The sequence below is a fragment of the Pempheris klunzingeri genome, chromosome 15, assembly GCF_042242105.1.
Source record: "Pempheris klunzingeri isolate RE-2024b chromosome 15, fPemKlu1.hap1, whole genome shotgun sequence".
Lineage (NCBI taxonomy): Eukaryota > Metazoa > Chordata > Actinopteri > Acropomatiformes > Pempheridae > Pempheris > Pempheris klunzingeri.
The window spans coordinates 18,186,885-18,202,527 of NC_092026.1; positions in this window are offsets into that span (position 1 = coordinate 18,186,885).

Genomic DNA, 15,643 nt, shown 5'->3' on the forward strand with positions numbered 1-15,643 from the left:
TTAATATGGGCATGGCTGCAAACACAAATGGGTTCCTTGTGTCAAAGTTAGTTCCATCCATCCATTAGCTGTACCCACTTATCATGGAGCCAATCCCAGCTGACACTGGACGAGAGGTGGAGTACACCCCGGACAAGTTGCCAGTCAATGATAGGACTGACACATTGAGACAGACATGCATTCACTCTCATGTTCACACCTACGGCCAATTTAGAGTTGCCAATTGACCTAACCTGCATGTCTTTGGACTGTGGAGGGAAACTGGAGCACCTGAAGAAAAAAAAAACAAAAAAAAAACCCAGGTGGGCATGGGCAAGGCCTCAGACAGCTGGTACAGTGGAATTGGGATGCAGCATGTTAGGTTCATTCTAACTCAGGGGCAGGATTGTTTCAAGGATTTTGCTTTTATTTATTATATACACATCAATTTATATGAAATGCCAGAAACAATAACACATCCCAAGCAGAGGCTTTTTCTTTGTGAGTGTCTGATTTGAAACTCATGTTGTGTTTCTGCAGCACTGTCATTTCAAAAATGCAGCACACACACACACACACACACACACACACACACACACACACACACACACACACACACACACACACACACACCAGTTACCATTTCTAAAAAGTGACACTTTTGTTCTGTCATCGCTCCAAACCCTTTGTGCCCCTCTGTGAAACTCCGAAGCATCTCTGAGCCAGTGTCATCAAATCAAATTCCTGAGTCTGATGCAAAGATAGCATGAGTCACACGACTGTATAGAATCAGTGCAGTTGCCGTGAAGCAGTGACTAATATTGGTGGAGATGCAGGTGGAATGCTGGTCTGTGACAGGATGAATCCATAGCAACAAAATAATGAGCATGAACAGCATGCAGATAAGCAGCACTGTTCTGCGCTGGCGGGGCCTTGTTTGTGTGTGGATATTTGTATTTGTACATGTCTCATGCACCGTACTGGACATTAATTGCCTAGATCAAAAGAATGCAAGCAATATTTGTGCAGAGACTTACGTTTTATAACATAAGAGCAACACATCACATATTGAAAAAGAAAAAAAAGGAGACAGATCAAGATTTATATCCTGTAAATCATCAAATTGCTAAACGTCCGTTTGTAGGGATATACTTTCAATGGTTTCTTTTAGATACTATACATATTTAAATAGATGTTAATATATTGTCTCCACACAGCATCCAAAACCATAACTTTGTTTATTTGAAAACCTTAGAATCAGTCAGCACTGAGCATACAGTGCACAGGCCACAAGGTCAGAGTCCTTTTGCAGAAGTGTAATGACAGAAAATGTCAGGGATCAAGCAGAGAAAACAAACCGGCGCTGTTTCTCATTCGACATACACACGCTTTAAAATCCTGCATTTTGAAACCATGCCAAAAAATGGTCACTCACTTTTAATTAGCTGTCCTAAAATTCTTTGCACAGCAGATAATGGCCAGTTCTTAATTTGCAAACAGAGTCTGGTGCCTGATTAGAAATCCACGGTTGCAATTAGGCTAAAAAAGTTTTGTTGATGCCATTTGGAATAAATAGTCAGATAGCATAATAACAAATGACAATGATTTAGAAGCTGTGCATGTTGTTGTGTCTACATATTTGATTGATCGTCTCGCAAATTTATGCCATTTGGGATTACCATTTGGATGCATGAGAGAGCTGATTTTGCTAACATATTCAGTGTGTGGTACCCCAACTGGCTGTCACTTGAATCTAATAAAAATGCAAAAATATTCAGAGAAAAGAAAAGTACAGTATGTAAAAGTGTAGAGCAGGCTCAATGAGCAACAGTCAGTGACTCTGCAGCAAAAACAAGCAGAGTTAATGTAATTGGTTCATTGCATCACATGTCTTAGTGATCTTGGGTTTTGATGCACTGGAGATGAATCAGAATCATAAGACCTTGGTCGTTAAAGCAAATTGATTCCTGCACAGTTCAGAGGAGCAAACATATGACAGCAAGCCAGGAAGCAGAATGAGACATGCTCTTCACTTCTTCAACACCTGCACATAAAGTGCTTTTGAACAAGGTTTTCAACTCACAACAGTCCATCAGCATGAGGTAGTTATGTTTGGTGATCCGAGTGAAAGTGACGCTCAGAGCTGAACAACAGCAAGCAGACTCCACTTTCCCAAGATGAGTAATAACTGTAAGGAGATTCACCAAAGATCCCCAGTGAGGATTACATAGCTGCTCAAAAATGAAAGCCTTGGTGCTAGATGTGCAATATTCAAAACATAACCAAATTAAGACGGAGAAGAGCTTTACAAGGTTGCCAGGATTATTTCAAATGAGTTTGGTTGGATTACTTAGGTATCCTAAAGAACACAAGCTATATTTATACTTGTGTGCTACTGTCTGTAAATCTATAGATGTCTGTCTACAGTGATACAGTACTTGGGTGGTTTTACCAAATTTGACTGACACCAAGTAGTACAATCATCGGAGCCACAAATCTGCCCACCTGTCCTGAATGTAGCCACTTTTTTATGGGAATGTCTTGATTGTTGTCCACGCAACATCTGTTTTAATAGACTTAAATGTCATTTGATTGTGTCTGCCGTATCAATCACTGCGTGTTGAGCCTATTGAACTAATTGTCTTGTCAGTCTCAGTAATAGATCTGTACTAATGTCACAGGAGGAGGGGCTCATTCTTTGGAAAACAGCCTGTCTGTTATTTGGAGAAAGCAAAAAGTAACCCAACTGATCACAGACCATCCAAACCCATTTGTATGTGCCCATCATATAATGATAGTTGTCAATCTGGTAACCCTGCATGTGAAGATCCCAATGACGGGCCAGTTGGTCTGCTTGTGTTTTCACCAACAAATTTCCAATGTGGGTGATTGCTGATAGTAGAAACAACATTGAGAAAGTTGAAGAAGCCTCAACTGTAGAGTTTCTGTTGGCCGTGATTGTAGCAAGTAGTCCTTTCCAGTAACTTTATCTAGACAAAACAAACCTTTCCATTGTTGCGCTATCACAAAGTAACTTATATAGTGCCATAGTGTCAGAATGTGTCTTGTGTTGTGCTGTAAATCAGTTTTGTTATTAGATTTTTGTTATTCAGATTTTTGAGAGGAGTGGAAATGAATTTCTACAGTACAAATCAATGGAGTTCATTATGTGTACTCAGTAAAAGAGATACTAAATAATATAATTCATAAATCACAATGACAGGAATTTCCATTTGGCAATAGGAACAGTATGTAGATGTATGCAGAACACATGTAGAAACTACTTAGGAATAGAAGGTTGTTTGCTTGAATATTTTCAAGGCTTATTTTATATCCGAGACTGGAATGTGATAGAACTCGTGTATCTTGAAGGTTCTCGCACAACAATTTCATTATTATCTGAATTTTGATCAACTGAATCAGCCAGTCCATGTATGGGAACACAGTTCTGAGAGGGTCTATAGGAGTTACCCAGAATTCCACTTGGGAGACATGTACACAAAGGAAGGTCAATTATGTAGTGTTTCCCACATCTATCAATTGTGCATTAGATGAGTCATGACTCTGCTTCATGCCATGCGAAGAGCACGTCATCTGTTCATCTCAGAGATTGGGGCCAGGCTTAGTTGACCTGACTACAGTATGTTAACTGTTTGCTGGAACGTTGCATTTTGGGTGCGAGTGTCCTATGGGAGCACTAAAGCAGCAATCCGACAGAGCGAGAGAGGAAACGAGAGCAGTAGAGAGACAGATAAATGCACAGGGAGGGCGAGTGCCTATACGTATGGCTTGGCATGTACGGAAAGCTTTTAAGTGACGTCACATGCGGGGTGTGTAAATTTGTTGCTGGTGACATCATTTCTTAAGAGCAACAAATGAGAGCCCCGAATACTCTCACAGCCTTTCGGGAAAGTGCTCCTGTGTGGAGTCCCAGAGCGTTTGATGACACATTGGTGCAGTTGATGCCGATCTGAATGCCACTGCCTGCTACAAGCTTGGGAAAAACAGAAGTGGTGTAGCAAATCTATTGATGTGCTAATTTGTCTGTGATGTCATCTGGCAACCTCTTCCTACTTTTTGAGCAGCCAATAGCTACTTTTAACAAAAGGAGTGAGCAACATGTGCCAGCCAGCCATAATGTACTGGTGGGCAGTGTACTTCAGTCCTAATCGTGGTCATCTCAGTGGAACAGAATAGACATGGTTGAGTGCTGCACTTTCTTTGACTTTGTGGTGATGCTACACAATTTAAGATAGTTGTTATAACGTAAAAAATCATTGAACATAAAGGCTGACATCAATTCAACCAGGAGGGACCAACAAGATAATGTAGATTCACAATTATATACACAACACCATTCAGCATAAACCAATAAATCCCATACTTTTAATGGTGTTGTTGATATAATGGACTGACCTCAAGTGTTAATCCAATCAAGGTCCCGAGTGCTAGTGGTGGGAGGAGGAGGAGGAGGAGGAGTACTCATGTGCTTTCAAGAATTGGATTGGCTAAAGTCGTGAGTTGCTGGATGACATTGCATTGCATTGGTGCAATAGTTCATCCAGGGTAAACCAGAACTACCCTCTGCTTCTTTTTCACCAAGGCCACCGTAGTGATAGCACCTGACCTCCACAAAAGAGAATGGTGTATTTAAAATGAATGAAGCAGTGTCATGTTTTTCTCCAGCTAAAATGCACCGCAAGTTGAAGTGTACAACTGTCACTGACTGCTTTCACTTGAATTTCACAAGCAATGCTCCACTCTGTTTCAGTTAGCAGTTACCTAAATACATTGCTGCACAACCCAACACAGCAAAAACATTGGTTCTATTTTATAGATGAGAGCAACAACGCAAGCCAACGCAGTTCAGCTATGCAAGGCAAAGCTGTGCTCCAAGCATGTTTCCTTTATTTCAGTTGGGAATTGATCATGATTGAGCAATCATGGGGGTCTGCATTCATCTGCGTGTCATCTGCAAATGTCTGCACATAGGTTTAAAGCTATCACTATTTTGAGTGAAGGAGGCAAGGTTTGCATATAGACCAAGAGAAAGCAATGAGCCCAACAGGTGCATTTCAGGGGACAGAGTGTAGGTGTTTGTCTGCACTTTTTGTAATTCTGATTAGTAGACTAGTTGAGGCAGGTAGGTTGTACAGATGCACCCGAAAACTAACCATCACCTGTGGACATTATGTACTTGATTGTACTGCATTTTATATGTGGCTCAGAGAATGAAATGTTTAACCCCAAGAACCATGATAGGCAGTTTAAGAAAAAGTTCACATTTACTTTAGTCAAAAACACACAAAGGTCAGAACCAGGCAGGCAGATGAAACAGGAAAAAGGGGTTAAAAGGGGTTTAAAGGCAAAGCAATGACTGGAAAGCTAGAGTCTGAGCAAACGAGGCAATCTGGCAGGGAGTAAGTGAAAATGAGCTGGTATATATGCTGTAAGGCTGATGAGGGAAATGGTAAACAGGTGAGCAGGGAAGGTCAGGTGATGGGAATGGAGGGAAAGGGGTTACTGCAGGGCAAGAGGGAGTGGCTACATCTGAAATGACAGCAAATGTTAGTGTGTAGCAGGGAAAGCAGAGCAGGCAACAGAATGAATACTAAGAGCTGGATGGAGTTACTATTTTGTGCATCAAATACTCCAGTGTTTTAGTCCCATGTTGCCATATAGAAGATTCACTGATGCAGCTGCTAATCCTGTAGTGCTCCAGAACAGGTGTATGTGCAATTTATTGATTAAGAGAATGCAAAGTCCTCCTTTGCTCCTCTCCACAAGCACACATTGAGCTTGGCTACAAAGGCTGGCCAAGCAGGGGCCGCGACCGGTCTGTTGACACAGCCTCCTTGACCTTGTACATTTACTGTACATGTTCACAAGACTGTTCACCTATGCATGGATGCACCGTTTCAGTTTTGTGTGTGTGTACACACCTGTAATCAAAGAGTCATTTACTGTATTAATCATCATTGGCTGGAGTGGAAGATGCTTAGGAGGGTCTAGTCACAGCTGACTATGAGTCATCCTCATCTCATGACTGGCTGAACAGTGCAAACACAAGTCTCCACTTCACCTTGACCAATAGGCCATGAAGTGTGTCAATCTGCTGAATCTCTCTGGTTTGGTGCATGGGGAAAACCCACACTGTATACTGAACTCCTGTTGAAAATATGACAGAGCAGCAGGGTGAACAAAGGGTTAGAAAGAGCAGCCGAAGGCCAGAGGGTCACAAGTTTCATCGCTGTGAGGAGCCAATGTTACCGTCAAAAGCAGTTTTTAAGCAAGAGTAGAGTATTTTATATTTAACATGCTTTATGCTTCATCTGTTTTTAACTTCTTATTGTTTCGCACGTGGTTGTCGTTTCTTTTATATACAGCATGTACTCAGACAGCATGGACTCATGGAGACTGAGTGGATTTTCCTCGTGAAATAAAGTGAAATTGAACAATTCAACTTCTTAGACAAGACAGCAAACCATCCATTCCACACAATTGCATCAGCTAAACGTGTTAGATGTAAAAATCTAAAAGATAAGGTATTGATTTCAGTTTAGGGGAGCACAGCTGTTATCATCAGTGAGCGCTGAGGTCAGTTGTTTTAGCTTTGCCTTAGCTCTGGAGATTTATCACCTCTGTTGAATCCTAGGGAGAGAGAGATAAATTGAATGCTGATCCTTGGTGGAATAAGAAAGCAGCGTCGCTCCAAAGTGAGATATATGTGAGATATCAGTCGATGCATTTACGCCTTAGAATGTGATAGATGGTGCACAATGAAAACACCAACTTATCAGCAATTATTATTGAGGGGTAACTTGAGTTCTCAGCTTGAGTTACCATTTTCCCGAGTGTTATTGAATGATACATCTAGAGTAGTTGTATTTTTTTTATAAATATTGACATTGAAAATAAACTTTTCCATTATTTCATCTCATTCATGGTGGAGGACAATTTGAAAATTCAACAGGGTTTGTAATCTGTTGCCCATTTTGGACCTTTCTCTGTAATCCCCCCATCCAGTGTCCTTTCACTTGTTTTCTTCCATCTTATTAACCACTGCACAGTAATAATAACACCAGTTTAGTACATGACATGCCCTAGTGAAGCTGTGCGCCCATCATTTCCACAGTGCAGAGCCAGTTTTCAAAGACAGGCTCAATTTGGTTCCCCATGTCCATTATCGGCCCTGCACTAAGAGAGCGCATTGAATTAATGGGTCGAATCATCAGAATTTCAACCTAACAAAGCAAAAAAAAAAAAGGTTTAAAATGACTAAACTGCACCTCGGGAGTTTATGACTGAATGATACAGTATGTTCAGGGGCTGTTAATCCTGGTAATGCACAAAAAAACGATTTGTCCATAATGGTTTGTGTTGTACTGCACCATGGCTTTATCACTTACAGGAATTAAATTGTAATTGTCTCTAAAATGTAATTATACATAAATCCTTACCTTACTCAACAAATCTACAATTACAGCATGTTAATCTGACAGTCAAAGTTGCAGTTTTGCCAATCATCCTTTTTCCCCAAAAAATCTTTTTAACAGCAGCTGGACAATGCGAAATGGAAGCAGACTCACTGGTACTATAGGGAGATAAAAATGATTATGGTTACAAAAACTTCCATGTATGGTCCAAGTAGCACACATCCTGTTGTTCGTTAAGAGGAAGGAAGCCGCCGTATGTCTACAAATGGGAAATGCAGAGGACACAGATGAATTGATAGAAAAAACAGGTAGTGGAAACAAACATCAGACGGTGCAGCTAAGGATATGGCAGCAGACGGGAGACGCTGGAAAGAGTGGAAAGACAAAATAGGAAAACATGCTAGTGGTCAAATTTGTGTCCCAGTTTTATCCAGGCTTGTTCTAACTCATTTTACTTTACATTTCATTCTCCAAAGTGGTAATTTTTCTTTTTTGTCCTGCTTGTTAGTGTTTTATGTGCCAAAACTGATGAAAAATGGTAATGTGAATGATATTACTTTAACATATTTTTGTGTAGAGCTACTCTACACACAGAGTTTTCTTTTACTATAACTTCTCTATTAATTCTTGTAGAAAAGCCCTTTGGTGTGCAGAAACAGTGTATTCAGACGGGTGAGTTTTATTTTAACTTTTGTTTATTGTGGGAAACACACTGCAGCGCTTCAGGATCCACATCATTGTACCCATTCAACTCCAACTCGAAGCCCAGCATACTTGAGGAGCGTACATCATGGGAGATTTTTTTTTTTGCCTTCACCCTCCCACTCAGTACACCCCCGGCAGCTGTGAATGTGATGATAGGAGTGAGTGACCCCAGAGAACCCTCTACGACCCACCCCCATTCAGATCTCCACTGCGGCTGCCATGCCATAATGCGAACAAACAGGAACGTGACCCCTTTCCGTCCCACTGTAAGCCAGACTTGGAATCCTGCCCCCCCTTTTCCTCCCCACTCCAAGGGGAATCCTTTCCCGATCAGCGGCATTCCACATCCTGTCTGACTGACTCATGCAAAGAGAAAAGAAGGCTTGTGGGAAATCCAACCGCACAAACGTGATAAAAGAATAACTAATCTCAAACTGATAGGATGATTCTACAAATTGCAAACCAATATTTTCAGTGCTTTAAAGTGGATAATAATTGTAACAATTGTAAAACGTTTCCACTTTCTCTGGGCTTCGCAGGATATCAGGGTGCTGAGTAAGCCATGAGGAAGCATCCCTGGAGCCTGTGGAGGCTCATGAATTCACAAAAGGTTTGGTCAGCAACGTGGCCATACCAGAATGCTGCGGAATTCCCAAACAATGTGCAAAGACTGGAAAGCTGCCTAATAGTGCTGGCAAAAAAAAAAAAAAATCCTCTTTGCATCTGTTGGGGTTGTGCATATTCAAATTATGTGTAAATCACATTATAATCTCATAATAGCTATTTGTAGTGGAAGCCCCCCCAAAAGCCTTTGCCTATTTCAAACCCACTTTGCAACACAAACTCCCCCAGTGTATAACATTTAAGTTTTTCTAAAAAGGTATAAAGATGCACAGACAGCAGGGCATGATGATGCCAGTTTAAAGCTGAAGCAATTTGCGCTTGTGGTTGGCGAGGAAGAAGATTAATAACTGGTGGAGTGCTCCCCCTGAGAGCTTGTTTGCACCACAGCTTGATTCACGGCTTTTTTTGTGAATCAGAAAAACACCCCTGCGGACTTAACACAAGGAAATAACGGCAAAAAAAATAAAAATTGCAAATTGCCTCCACAATATTATCTTTAGCGTCTTTCACATGGCATGTCTTTCTGTTGGTGAGGTTTGGTCACTTTTGCGTGCACTGATCTTTAAATCACTCCTGTCTGGAGTTCTTTAATTCTAGTATTAATTAAAACCTAGAATATCCACTGCTTTGAGCTTTTTGGTCCTCCCACCATGTCAGGTCTGGACTGAGATTGTATTTTTCACAAGTGTGTGTGAATGTGCCTACTGCCATTTTTCAGAGTTATGTTTGCCAACTACAAAAGGCCGGCATATTGAACAGTCCTGTTTGAGATTCAACAACACAAAAATGAAAAAGAAAAACAATTACTAGAGCAAAACTCTGCGAGCTCATTAGATGGGCTCTTGTAACATCAGGTCAGCATTTGGTCTTGGCAGCTTGGCTCTCCTATAACAGATTTTTATGTTTTATGAACTACTTTTCCAGAATGATGTGTTTTTAGAACTCATGGCCAAGTTCACACCTCCTCCTGGAATATTAATCCTTTCCAAATTTGAGTTTATTGACTCTTGCTTAGGGTTTCCTCTTGCCAACATTGGAGTTTAAACTTGTAGTGGGTCCTTCACTTAAATAGTCTAAACATAAAATGTTATCCTGTTGGTAGGATTGGGAAGATCTTTCAAGACAAAAAGATATTTTTACGTATCAGTCCAAAGTTAAATGATGAAACATGTGTATTTCTTGCATCATTCTACATGTTTAAAAATAGTACAGGCCATGTTACTGTCTGATCAACCTTCTGAGGAAGTGCAGTTCAACAATAGCACACATTCATATTTTCCTTGAGCTCATACATGATAGTCTCAACAGAAATTATAGAGACTTTTGCAGAAAGACAACCCAGCTGTCCATTTCAGAGGGGAAACCCCCCCAGTGCAAATGCATGCTTTCCACTTCAGAGCAGCGGCACTCTTCTGGTCACGTGTTGCGACTGTATGAATCACTCCACTGCAAACAGTGAATGAGAGAGCTCAGCGGGAATAATAAAGCTCTATTTACACAAGCTGTGGGTTTTAATGTCAGGGTAATCTTGGGCGTTTGTGAGTCACTCTGTCCTTAAACATGTAGTCGCTGCAGCCACACGGGTAACTAGGCAATCAAGTCGGTTTGTTTCAGTCGTATGTGACTCACACTGGTCAGGCCCAGCGAAGTCTGAGCACATCTCATGTTTAGAAGACAGCAGTGTGGCATTCCAAAGTAATGAACTCTATATTGGGCTCTGGGGATTGTGTGTGTCTCTCAGTATGTGGGCTGGTATGTCAGTTCAATTGCATGTGGGAGTATTTTGTGTGTATGTATATGTGTGTGTGTCAGTATGTGCATATTTGATCTCTTACAAGAATGGTAACCATTTGTGTTTGTTTGTGCCACCCTGGCCTGCACTGACAATGAGCACTGTGATCACAAGCTTGTGTGTAGGTCGTTCTATGTGTGTGTGTGCTTGTGTGTCTGTGTGTGGCCGGTGTGTGTGTTGGGGCGACCAGCGTTGCAGCAGGGCGCTCCCCAGAGCCGCCTAGTCTAGCAAACAAACTCTGCTGTGTTACTGCTGCTGTAGAACAGTACGGACCTGACCCTACCGAACTACACACTGGGAAATGTGAACGGGATATAACAAACAGTTGCAGTATTTCACCTCGTCAGGTACATGTACATATTGCAAGTTCAGGCTTAAAATGTAAATAATTCTATGAGTTTTATTAAAAACCCAATGTTACACTGGTTGCAGTGCATACTGAGACTTGTGAGTCGATGTGTGGCTTCATCACACACAGGCAACAGTAGTGATGGCAACAGTTTAAAACTACCTATCTAACGTTAGCTTGTTTGCTTGCTTCACACAATATCACTGTTGTTGGGGAATTCTCCAAAACATCACTGACCCAGAAGCACTGCTTGGTTTTAGTATCTTGACAGATTTTTGATGTTATCTATAAAATCTAAAGAGGTGTAAAAAGGAATACAAGGGGGGAAAAAAAAGAAACATTTGACAATGTTCTCAACCTGTAGAGTAAAAAATTGTTATTTACTTTTTTCAAGCACAATTTGGGTGTAGAACCTTTTCTTGTAATGCTGTATTTTTCCACGCCGGTAGTACTACCTACCTTTATTGAAGTAAAAGATTTGAGTGCCTGCAGCAGCAGAGTGTGGTTGTACCTGGCAGCAAGAGTCAGGTTGCGCTGTGTGTAACCTTATAAATGACAAGCAGGAGTTTGAAAAAAAAAAAAAGGTGCCAACTCAGAAAAGCTTCCATGTATATATTTAAAAAACATCAGAAATATTTCTGGCAAGTGTATAGTGTAATGGGCAATCGACGGACAGGCCACAGTCAGCAAATCACAGGTCTAGTCTACCTCTCCTGGTAAATTAAAGGGATACTGCCTGCTTATTAACTCCTAATGAGCAGAGCTGTAGGTGCTCAGTGTGCTGAAGAGGAAAAGTTAGACATATTCATTGCAAATGTCATTTTTCAACAAGATCCAGAGTTTCAAAGATGAAACCCAGCGATCAAAACCACCAACTGCTTATTACTGCTCCTCTTTTAAGCATGCACATAAGTTAGCTCAAGGTAAAACCACTGAGGGGTTTCTATTTGCTGCATGTAACAAGAATTAAACATTTATGGTGCCTTAAATGCACATTAATCAGCATCAATAAGTGTTAATTAGTATTGAGTAACATTTACCTTGTTAATCACCCCGAAGCCATGAGCCCCTGGTGGAAAATTCATTTTCCGACTCCTGTGGTCATGTCATGCGGTGTTACCCACAATGCAGTGTGATGACAGTGCCAAAGGCTTACCGGGGCAGTCTGTCACTTTGTCCCGATTGTGCGCCTCGTCCACACCAAAGCCCCTGGTTCATGTTGACTCTTGCACATTCAAAAGTGTCAAACGCTCGAGATGACACACTTCAACACCTACTGCACTCCTCACTTTTCGTTTTCTTTTAAATCCGGAGGATAAAGCATTTTTGTCTTTATTCAACCTTTATGTAGCCAACAGTCTTATGGAGTGTGACAGTTGTTCTAGTTAGGACAGTGAAAATATAGACCCGCAGAGGTACGCAAGCAAAACAATACACACAATTGCTTGGAATGCACAATAACAACGCAGTAAATGGCAGCTGGGTCTAAGCCTGGGCAAATCTCAGCTAAAAACCAAGTGAAGCCAGCTCCTTATGGAGTCCGCCTCAGGTTTCTTCATAATCAGTTTAACTGTCACAAACAGAGACCTGTGCTCGTCTGCATTAAATCAGTTTTCAGCGAACACACACTAATAAAAGAGTGTGTGTGCGGCATGTGGTGGATGGATGGTGCCAGGTTGGATCGGCACAGGACGGAGTGACACTGGTGGCGGGCTAATGACACAAGTCTCAAGCTGTTCTCACACCTGCCATAGATCTACCTCATTCACTTGACATTAACATTGAGGAAAGGGGCCACCTCTAACGCACACACAAATGCACGCAGCCAGTCATGCAAATACAGCAACACTGACACACAAGCAGAGAGAAACACACTGTCACATCAACAGACTCTTGATCGCTCACACTCACACAAACAAACAAATAGGCCATTATCCTTGAGAGCCCAATTAGGCAGTAAATGGGAGAGCTGAGCTGCTTGCAGAAGAGAGCAAAGCACACATGACTGGATGACATGATTGGGCAAAGGGTGTGACGGTTCAAGGTAACATTTAAATGCTTAACTTTTGTTTTTATGTGATGTAACTACACAAAGATTCCCTTAAAGCTGATTTGGGCACAATTTAATGTTTGATGGAAAGTCTTGCCATCAATGTTGCAGCATACAACATCCCTCAAATTAAACTTTTGAGCCCTCAAATTACAAATAATTTCTCCAAATTACCACTTTGTTCACTCAATATACACATTTATGTCTCGCTTTAGCAATTTGTAGTACGGGACTACATAATTTGTTCTCTCAAATGAATCATTTGTGCCTTAGAGTTACTAAACAATGCCCTTAAATTTCTTAAAGTTGCAGAAATCAATGTTATATTAACAACGGTGAAGAAAGTGGAACATTTAGCAGCTAAAGTATCTCTTAAGAGTTGGTGGATACCAAAACAGAACTAAAAGAGTGCTTACTGGACTTGTTTTCCAGTGAGTTTTAATGTTGTAAACGCAAAATTATGCTATGTCAGATATCTGGCAGTGACGCCGTATTAATGCCCCCCACAACAGAGAAGATGGGGTGCGATGGCGGACCACCACATGCAACCAAATGGAGAAGTTCAACAGTGACGTATCTACAACGGTTTGTGTAAATCTCTCTTTTCATCACTGTGGCGCTTTTGTCCCTTTTTACTTTAAGGTTTTGGATTATTCCTCATTTTCCATCATTGTGAAAGTGTTCTGTGCTGGATGTCTTGAGTTTGTGTTTCAGAGTCATGAATGAGCAGTTGTTATGACAGGCTTGACTGATCACATTAGCAATGCTGTGTGAAACAGCTGAATCAGCTGGTTCGGTTTCTTAGTCATCCAAGTCAGGCCTCTCACAAAAAGCCCCTTCTTTTCGGAGCCTTCTTTTAAGAAGCACCCCTCAGAAATTAATCATTTAGGTTAAGGAGGTTGAAAAAATTCATATTGTAACGCCTCCTTGGCTTCATATAATCTTTCTTGGTAGAAGTGACAAACCAAAATTTAAGACTGTCCACTAAAGTGTAGTCAGCAAATAGTTTTTTCTTGAAAATCTCACTCACTCAGTTTTATAAAAGTCAGTGTGCTGCAGTTTTCTGATTTCTCTCATGAATGCACAAGGACACCATCAGCTGTACAGCTCTGAATACTGAAAAAAGTATACAATTGTATTATAAACCTATAAAAGAAATCATTCAGACGAAAAAATATAACATAAATCACATTTACAACTTATGCTACAGAGATTACTGTATCCTTTGCAACTTCCTGTTCTTCAGAAATTAGCTGCTGAATGAAATGTTTGTAACTTGTTTCCTTGGAAATTGAGCGAAAAGTTTGTTTTTCTTTCAAAATCTGAATAAGAGAGCAGCAAGCTCAAAAGCTCAGACAGCAAAATCACAATCAAAATCACATAATACGGTTCGGGCTGTTTCATGCTGTCATTTGCCACATAAGCACCCAAAATGACAGGAGTCCAACAGTGAATGAGTTTAAAACGGGGCCAAACGGCTTTAAATCTGAGCTAAATGGAACATAGACCCCATGAAAAACCTTTTAAATTTCATCTGAGCACACTTTTTGTAAGTGAAGACACGCTGTTCCTGCTCGCTGCGGTGCACTTGTACATCTCAGCATCCTCAGGCAGTATATACAAAGTGCACTGAGGTGTTTTACTACAGTTTGTGGGAGCTGGAAGAGCTGGGATCCATCATGCATCTGCTGGTCTCCCGCTTGAGCGCCGTTTAATCTGTTCCATGAGAAAATCTCTGTCGTCGTAGTAGCGAGGCGAGCCAAGCTGAGTTTTGGCAGCGCTACTTGAGGACAAAGTTACATAACACTCCCCCTTTCTTTCTCTGTCTCTCTCGCTCTCTGTTCCTCTCGCACTCTGTTCCTTTTAGTCTGTTTTTCTCTCTGGTTTTGGCAATTCTTTCTCCGTCTTACTTTCTTGTGAGACATTACAAAGTCTGTGCTCTCTTTCTCTCTGTCTTTTTTTTTTCTTTCCTTCTTTTTTGTCTCATCTTTCTTTGATTTTCTGCTGTTGTTTTCTGTCTTCTTACTCAATCATGCTGGACTCTCAAGACCAAAGACTGCGACACACTCGCATGCATGCACACACACACACACACACACAGACACACACACAGACAGACAAACATTCCTCCAGAGTCTTACTCAAGCAGAATTTCTTGAGTCTGAACTCTAACGGCTAGAAATCAGTTACTCAATGTTTTGCAGAGCACAATGCTCTGTTACATAACGACTCATTCATTCACTCCTTTTCTTGGACCACATGTATTTTCACTTTGCTGCCTCCACCCTTCTCTATAGGTGTGTGTCTTGACACGTTCTCCATAGCTGCTTTTACACTCCCTTTTTAAAGGCGGGAATGTAGCACTGCTATTCCACCTCTCCGTCTGTGTAAAACGTACTTACATGGAATGGGGGGGGGGTTTGCGTTTGTTCCGACCTCTGAGGCGGCAGCGGAGGCAGTAACAGTAACAGAGCTGAATCAAATTCTGTGTAAAAGGGATGAACCAGCAGGACGGGACTTGGGGCGGCGTCGTGCGGGTCAGTATAAAAACCAAAGCAGCGAGTCTTCTTTTTGGTTTTTGAGCTGTAAAAGTAGTTTAGGGGAGGGCTAAGAAAAAAAAAAGTATGTGGGATAACTTACATCCAAAATGCTTCGGTGGAGCTGTGACTGACAAGACGGTGGGTGGACAGTGACTGAATTTTCATTTT